Genomic DNA, 9419 nt, shown 5'->3' on the forward strand with positions numbered 1-9419 from the left:
ACTAGAGGTGGCTGTGTGAGTAAAGTGAAGACATGTATTTGAGACCATGTGAAATGACAAGACTTCCAAAATAATTTGAATATGTGAAATTAGGAATGAGGAGAGGATGAAAATACTGATGATGCAGGTTAATATGATTGGAAAAGTAGTTAAGCACTCAAGAGTAAGAGAGTATTACTTATGAGGAGAAGAGAAGAAAATGAGTTCTCCTTTGTTGATATATCACTTCCTGTCCTTATAGAACCTCCAAAAGTATAGTCGTTGAGGCTTTTTAATCTTGGAGTATCTGGGATATATTTGTAGGAACAGAAATGTCATTGTATTCCATAAGCTTTGAATTGTTGTTTTTCCTATAGGTTATGCAGTAATGACTGACAAACTGACCCAATTCTGACCCTATGGTATGCAGAATGTTCTAATCTCAAATATTTATTCAAGAATAATTTTTGTCTTGAGCCCAATGCCAATAGATCCTTTATTCCCTAAGTTGATGAAAATCTTTTCCTACTGAGCAAGGAATTCATGCAAAGTGGACTTAAGTAAGAAAAATGTTCTTTCTTTCCTGAGACCACTTTGAATTGTACAGTAGGTGGCAGCAGATTTGGTTGCCTTGGGAAGGAGGAGGTCCCTATAGTCTGAGGCTCAGCCTGTATGGGTCCCCAGATACACCAGAAGATAGACATATTTCAAAGAAGTTACTGTGTTACAGTCTCACACATACAATGATCTCTTCTGAGAAACATAACATGGGACTTTCTGGATGATCCAGGGGATTCAGTTGCCTTTATTACACCCTGACCAATATGTATCTCAATTCCTCCAGCTCAAAGAAGAGTATAAGTATAGATGGGTTGGTAAATGTTTAACAATCAGCTTTTCAAGGGAAAAGAAAAATGTATGTGTGAGACACACTGTTAGGTTTATTCTACATTATCAACATTTTATCTACTCTTCCATAAATTTACATAATCAAATATAGAAACATAGACAGACAGATAGATGGATAGATGATAAAGTTCTGATTTTTAGTGTCTGATGATTTCTGAAACATAAAGGTTTATACTAAAAACTTAACCATTATTTCTTTCAGGACAGTGTGAGCTGGCTCCGGCATACCTTGAATATGAGAGAATATGACTAGGACTTGAAGTAAATGATCCATATGAAGTACAGTTCTAAAGAGAATGAGCAAAAGATAGCCCCATAAGGAAGCAGAAGTACCTAGGAGCAGATCCAGAAATCCTAAAAAGCAAAAAATATATTCATAAGGTAGATTCATTCTATGCTGAAGATAAAACATTACAAATGACTGAGGTACCTTTTTTTTAAACCCTTAACTTCTATGTATTGACTTATAGGTGGAAGAGTGGTAAGGGTAGGCAATGGGGGTCAAATGACTTGCCCAGGGTCACACAGCTGGGAAGTGTCTGAGGCTGGATTTGAACCTAGGACCTCCTGTCTCTAGGCCTGGCTCTCAATCCACTGAGCTACCCAGCTGCCCCTGAGGTACCTTTTTAATCAGAAATGTTACTCAGAAAATATCAGGAACAAAGAAAAGACCATTGAGTTCTCTTGTAATTGAGAATGATGGAGAATAGACACTGAGTTCTACTAATAATCCTTGGATTCTCAATCTTGCCAGCCTCCTCAAGACTTTAGAACCAATTCCGGGGATCCTTCTCTCTGTAGTTAATGGAAGGGACTCATTATAATGGGAAACAGCTCCTCTTCCTCCCAGTAAATAGAGGAAGTCTTGCAAATTGGACTCCTCCCTCTAGGCATGAAAGCCAGGACAAAACCTGTGCCTGCAGCTCTGGGAGAGGAGCTTCTCCTTTGTGTGAACTTTTTTCCTAAGGACTGACATTGTATAGACTGAGCCATGGGATTTGGACTCAATGGAATTTTCATTCTGACTATTTTGTAAGGTAATTTTGTTTTTGTTTCTTTGTTTTTTTTTGGATGGTGGTGGTGGGGAAAGCACTCTTTGATGTGAGATTTCTGTGACTATTGTCTTTCAATGACTCTTTTCAGGTGTCTATTGTGAAATTCAGCTGGTGGAGTCTGGGGGAGATGTGAGGAAGCCTGGAGGATCCCTGAAACTTTCCTGCAAAGCTTCTGGATTCACCTTCAGTGACTGTTGGATGTACTGGGTTCGACAGGCTCCGGGGAAGGCTGGAATGGGTGTCAAGTATTAGTGGTACTGGAAATACCAAAAGGTATGCAGACTCTGTGAATGGCCGATTCACCATCTCCAGGGACAGTGGCAACAGCCTGCTGCACTTGCAAATTAATTCCCTGAAAGCTGAGGACACAGCCTTGTATTACTGTGCAAGAGACACAGTGAGGGAAAGGAGTGAGAGACCAGACATAAACCATTTTCTTCAGAGAGATCTTGTGGAGAATGACTGAAAGAAGGAAGTCAAGAATATTCAGCATGAGACCAGTTAGAATAACAGGTTCAAGAGTGAGGCTAACAAGTTTATTTTTGATATTTCTCGTTTTCTCCCAGTTCCCAGTCAACAGCTCTCTAGCTATCATCTCTGTTGTCTCTGAGACTCTTTTCTATTCCTGAGGCACAGAGAGGGAATGTATCTTTTTAATGGTTTATGTATTTCATACAATGTGACTCTAATTTTTCTGAATTTGTCAAATATAAGGGACAGATTGAATCAAATGACAAATTAGGAATTATCGAAAATTTGCTGTGTATCCTATAGGCATTTAATGTACACTGAGCACGTGGAAACATACCTATGTAGGAAAGCCAACTAGAGTGTTGAATCAGTCTAAGGGCCTTCATTTTAAAAACTTTGTTTTTAATCTTGAGTACAAGGAAGTCAGTTACCTATGATAGGCACATAATTCCCTAACCCCTTCTCCTCATTGAAATTGTAGACCAGTCAAAATACTTAGAGAGAGCTGAGGTGGCACTAACTGCCTGATTCGATCAATATACTTTATTTGAAATATACTTAACTCTGCTTATAAAAACTTGACTCCTGCCTGGAATACCCAATGTTTTTCTGAATTGAGGAGTTGAATAAACTCCTTTTAACTTTCTCTTCTTGATTTTGCTTCAGTTAGTCAAGGAAAAGTCCAAAACTTGAATTTCTTTTAACTTCTATCTTAGGTACAATTTACATATATATATGTGTGTGTGTGTGTGTGTGTGTGTGTGTGTGTGTGTGTATACATGGACACAGACACACATATATATACACACTAGTTGTTTTGTAGAACTCCCAAATTTACCTTTGTCCCTTGGGAACTTGGCTTCAGGGAACTTCCAGACTGTCCTTTGACTTAGTCTAAACAACAGGCCATTGAGCATCCATTAAGCACCCAGAATAGGAGGGATAGAGATATTAAAACTTCAAGTACCCTTTTTGTCTTCTTAGCTTCTCTTAGGCCACTTTCTGGTACCCCAGTCTTGGACTAAAACCTCTTTCCCAAGACTTCTTGTAACCAGTGAATGTGCATTTCCTTTCCTTCATTCCCTAGAATGTATAGAAGACCCCAAGTTCTTCACTCAATGGCCCCTTTTCAGGTGCATTTTCCCAGAGACAATGTTCCCAGAGTCCTAGGGCTTGAATTTTTGTGGTATCTTGCACATGACACTTTGTGGTGGCCTTCAGAATATTGTCTTCCTTGCCTTGATTAAAGACTTGTTTCTTTCTAACTACTTTGATGGTTCTGTGTTTTTCAAGGTTGACATATTTTGGAGGTCCCAAACAGATTCGAAGTTGTTACTGCCTAAGCCACTCACTAGAATGATTCCACATGTGTGGTGCCCACAGGAACCCAATAAGTTTCAGTCTGGACTCAACTTGGCAGATTATACTGGGTGAGTGAAACTCTTGTCAATGAACTTGTGTATTTGGGAGACTGAACCACTCTTTAATCAGGTGTTTGATGAATTATGGGCAGTTGCAGATCTCTTCCTGCCCCAAATAAGCCCGCCAGAGGGGACTGCTACTGCATATATATCAATAACTTATGGACCAGGTATCTGTAGGTATTTAGATGTGATAAAAGTTAACTAAATTTGACCCTGAGAAGTGTAAGAGGAAAAAAGGGGTTTTTTTTGGGTTCAAAATATTAAAGATGGTTGCCAGAGGATTGAACTATTATCAATCCTCAATTAAGAATAATCTCAAATCAAAATTGACTTTTATGGAAGTTTATTTACAATTAAGAAGAGAGAGAGAGAAAATAAGGAAATAAGAATCTAACCCAGTAGGTAATTTACTACAATCCTCTAATTAATCCAAGTAGATCTAATTAATCCTCAGCTGAGAGTCAGAGGGCCAGAGGCCTGGAGGTGAATGAGGCAAAGATATTGAAGCAGTCTCACCAAGGTCTCAGTGTTTCAGCCAGCACTCCTCCATGGACCAGAAGAGCTCCTTCATCTGTAGCACTCTTCTCCAGAAGCCATCTCACTCACTCAACTCCCTCTTTTTAAAGGGGTCACTTATGCATCACTTCCAGTGCCTTCTTCCTAATTTGCATGTCCAATCACAATAGATGATTCTCATAGTACTGCCTAGGGGGCAGTCAGTTGATTCTGATTCGTCACCCATTCTAGCACACATGGGTTATGGAGCTCCCAGAATTAGAGGTGTTCTCACCTTTGGTGATTAAATCTAAAGATGGGCAGTGTAGACTTAATCTAACTATCACAGAAGGGTTGGAGAAAATATGGCTTTTTTGATGGTAAAATCATTATCTTCTTTGCAGTCCATCCTAAACTTTGCATATCTCACAACTGAGGATGTTGAATGGGAAGCCTTCAACTTTAAGTGGCTACATAAGGTGAGCAAGAGACAATCAGAGTCATATCAGTCCTTGAGTCTGGAGAAAGGTAAGAACATAAATAAGTTAAGTAAAGAAGGGAGTCAGACTTGTCCAGGTGAAGCAGAAAAAAATAACAGATTGAAAGTTAGATGGCTAAATTACAGAAAGAAGTATATGAACTTAAAGAGGCCTTAAAGGACTTTTGTAAAATATCACCTTCTCCAAAGAGTCTATCTAAGTCTACCAGTTCACCTGAGGTCTCCATTCCCCAGTTTCCTTTTAACATCAAGGGAAAGGAAATCACAAAAGCACTTCAGACATCCTTAATTCCTTGGACCAAGGCTGACCTTAGAGCTATGGCTAAGGAGAGAATTTGAGGTCACTCTTTCTAACTACTAACCTGGCGTTTCTAGCTTTTATCAGCTAGTCCAAGTGCTTTTGGGCCCTGGATATGTGGCTTATTGGTTTCAAACAGCCCAGTGGGACAGTCCTCTTGAGTACACTTCATCCTGTCTTTTTAGACCTCTTTCCAGGTACCGAGCTTGGAGGCTATGAGGTGAAAAGTCATTATTGCCAGAAATCAGATCATTTAAAGAAAGATTGCAATGGGCTGCAACATAAGTTAATGCGTCACCAAGGGAAGTTTCAATCCTCCTCAGGAGAGCCCCCTCCCAAGAAACCAAATTGGGCTCTGAAGATGTAATGGATTTTCTTTTTCTGTGGTGTCAGCATCTCCAGTCAGAATCATCCACTTTGTGGTTATTTCTCATTCCACTGAGATTCTCATAGATACTGGCACTAAATCTGTCCTAAATCCCACAGCTTTTCCTGACCCCCTTCCTCAGAGTGATAAACAGGTTTCAATAGCAGGGATCACAAATCATGTGCAATCCATTAATGTGTCTTTATCTTTGGGGATTTGGTGGGGATCAGCCTTTTCTTCTTTCCCCAGATACTCCTCTCCATTTTCTAGGTCAGCATTGGCAAAGGTTTTCAAATTTGTGTGCCCAAACTGCAACTTCGCACTGCCTGTGAACCAACCCCCCCCCAGACAACCCCCCCCATCTCCATGCCCCACATTACCCCCAGAGAGTAGAGGAAGTGCTTGCTTTGGGCAACTGGACAGAGGGGTGGGGCATGCAAAGAATGTCCTTGGGTGCTGGGAAGACGGATAATGGAGCAGAGCCCCCAGTGCTGGCTCAGCATGCATGCCAATACTTCATCAATGCTGTTCTAGGTCAAGATTTTCATGAAAGATATAAAAGTATAATTGAATTGTTTCTCTAGTATGATATTCATCTTTCTTTTTTCCTGCCCAATTTAGCTTCCTCCCTTTGTTTACTAGCAGCTCCCATTTTTGCTTGCAATTCTCTACCCCTTAAGGAGGTTCCTCAAGACTACTAGTTCTTCTGATATTGGAAGAGTTTTGAGTGCACTTCTAATATAGATTTGGTTAGACTCCTTTAAACATCTTCCTAGAGTTCCACAATATCCCCTCTCATGAGAGGCAGTGACAAGGATCAGATCCCTTATTGATAATTACTTGTCAGCTGGCATCTTGGTAAAAGGTTCCAGCCCCTGTAATTTATCTATACTTGTAGTTCATAAGCCTAGTAGCCATGAGTGACACTTAGTCCAAGATCTCTGAGCAGTCAATGCTTATGTAATCCCTAGAACCCCCATAGTCCCCAACTCCAAACCCTATTGAAAACATATACTGTTTATTATTTTTAGGAAAGGCTTTCAGGAAAGTGGTTTGAATAGAAATGAGTGTTGTATTTTGTCAAAGGCTTTTTCTTCACCTATTAAGATAATCGTGTGATTTCTGTTGGTTTGGTTGTTGAAATGGTCAATTATGTGGATGGTTTTCCAAATATTAAGTCATTCTTATATTCCTGGTATAAATCCTACCTGATCACCATAGTGATCAATTCTCCTGATAACTTGAAGGACTCTTTTTGCTAGTATTCTATTTAAGAGTTTTGCATCTATGGTAATTAAGGAGATTGGTCTGTAGTTTTCTTTCTCTGTTTTTGGTCTACCTGGCTTTGCCATATTTGTATCATAAGAGGAATTTAGTAAAACTCCTTCTTTGCTTATTTTGTCAAATAATTTGTATAGTATTAGGATTAGTTGTTCTTTAAACATTTGATAGAATTAACTTGTGAATCCATTTGGCTCTCGGGATTTTTTCTTAAGGACTTCCTTAATGACTTGTTCAATTTCTTTTTCTGAGATGGGATTATTTAAGTATTCTATTTCTTCTTTTGTTAATCTAGGCAATATATATATATATATTTTTCTTTTAAAATATTCACCCATTTCACCTAGATTGTCATATTTATTGCTATATATTTGGACAAAATAGTTCTCAATAATGACCTTAATTTCTTCTTCATTAGAGGTGAGGTCACTCTTTTCATCTTTGATACTGTTAATTTGATTTTCTTCTTTATTTTTATTTTATTAGATTAACCAGTACTTTATCTATTTAATTTTTTTTCAAAGTACCAGCTCCTAGTCTTATTTATTAGTTCAATAGTTCTTTTATTTTTAATTTTATTAATTCCTCCTTAATTTCCAAATTTGTTTTTATCTAGGGATTTCTAATTTGTTCTCTTTCTAATTTTTAAGTTTTAAGCCCAATCCATTGATATACTCCCTCTCTATTTTATTGATATAGGCACCCAGAGATATAAATTTCCGTCTGAGTACTGTTTTGACCACATCTCATAGATTTTGATATATTGTTTCCTCATTATCATTCTCTTCATTGAAATCTGTAATTATTTCTTTGATTTGTTCTTTGGCCCACCAGTTTTGAAGAATTAGATTATTTAGTTTCCTATTAATTTTAAATCTGCCTTTCCATAAACCCTTATTGATTATGATTTTTACTGCATTATGATCTGAAAAAATTACATTTATTATTTCTGTTTTCCTACATTTTTGTTTGTTATGCCCTAGTACATGGTCAACCTTTGTATATATGGCACATGCTGCTGAAAAGAAGGTATATTCCTTTTTATCTCTATTTATTTTTCTCCAAATATCTATTAGTTCTAATTTTCCTAACATTCAATTCATTTTCCCCACTTCTTTCTTATTTATTTTTTGGTTCTATTTATATAGTTCTGATAGGGAAAGGTTGAGGCTCCCCACTAGTGTAAGGGTTAAAATATTAAAGGGTTGGACTAAATACATAAGAATATTGTCGCCAGAAATGAATATATCTCAAGTCAGAATGACTTTTTATGGTAGTTTATTTACAAAAAGAGGAAAGAGTGAAAATCAGAGAGAGAAGATAATTACTCTTTTTTAAAAATTACCAGTCCAAACCAGACAGGGCTTCAGAGGCCCCACCAAAGGGAACCCCAGAGGTAAATTCAATAAGTGTTTTAGCCACAAGGCCTCCCTCCAAGATGAGGGTTCTCTCCAGAGGCTAGTACCTTCAGGAAAACCAGGAAAGGAAGTCAGCCCTTTTCACTCACCCACATGATAGTCCTAAAGGAAAATTGAATAGCAGTTCATGGTCGTAAGCCAGAACTCCTCCAGGGCCCAGTTGAAGGTGAAAGAACTGGTCATAGGAAGTTCTTGTCACTTTTAAAGACTATTCCTTTTGTCACTTCTTGTGCCTTCCTTCCTCCTTCCTCCATGGTCCAATTGCAACTATAGTTTTGCTTAGGACTGACCAGGGGGCAGTCAGTCAATTCTGATTTATCACCCACTTTCGCACATGTGGGTCACAGACTTCCCTATACTTAAAGATAAATGGGGTGTATACACTTCTGGTGTTTAAATCTAAAAATGGGCAGGGGAGAGTTAATCCTATCTTCACACTAGTATGGTATAGTAAAATATCTATTTCCTCCTTAAGCTTCTTTAGTTTCTCCTTTAGAAATCTGAATGTTATATCATTTAGTGTATAAATGTTGAGTACTACTATTTCTTCATTATTTATATCTGATTTCATCAAGATTTAATTACCTTCCTTATCCCCTTTAATCTGATCTATTTCCTTTAACTTTGTCTGAGATCATAATTGCTACTCCTGCCTTTTCTGTCTCAGTTGCAACCCAGTAAATTCTGCTCCACCCTCTTAATTTTAACCCTGTGTATGTCTACTATAGCTAGATGAAAATGGGAGAGTAACTTATAGATTTGTCCAAGATCTGAGAGCTATTAATGACCATGTAGTAAAGTCTCACTGAGTTGTACCAAGTCCTACAATGATTATCTCCTTGATCCCAAGCAATGCAAAATATTTTACCATGGTTGACTTATGTTCTGCTTTCTTCTCTATACCAATACACAAGGACTCACAAAAGATATCTGAATTTACATGGTGAGGGAATACTTATTCCTGGACTCGTTTGCCCCAGGGATTCTGAGAAAGTCCCTCAAGACTTTAGAACCAATTCCGGGGATTCTTCTCTCTGCAGTTAATGGAAGGGACTCATTATAATGGGAAACAGCTCCTCTTCCTCCCAGTAAATAGAGGAAGTCATGCAAATTGGGCTCCTCCCTCTAGGCATGAACGCAGCACAAAACTCATGTAGATAGCTCTGGGAGAGGAGCTTGTGTGGTCTTTCCCGACTGAGGACTGACACTGTACAGCCTGAAAC

At 38.3% G+C, this 9419-nt stretch overlaps 1 pseudogene; it reads left to right on the top strand.

Moving 5' to 3' along the window:
• The first annotated feature begins 1879 nt into the window (after positions 1-1879).
• LOC123233916 lies at positions 1880-2409 on the top strand (annotated as a pseudogene).
• The last annotated feature ends 7010 nt before the right edge of the window (positions 2410-9419 follow it).

The sequence above is a fragment of the Gracilinanus agilis genome, chromosome 2 (assembly GCF_016433145.1).
Source record: "Gracilinanus agilis isolate LMUSP501 chromosome 2, AgileGrace, whole genome shotgun sequence".
NCBI classification, from domain to species: domain Eukaryota; kingdom Metazoa; phylum Chordata; class Mammalia; order Didelphimorphia; family Didelphidae; genus Gracilinanus; species Gracilinanus agilis.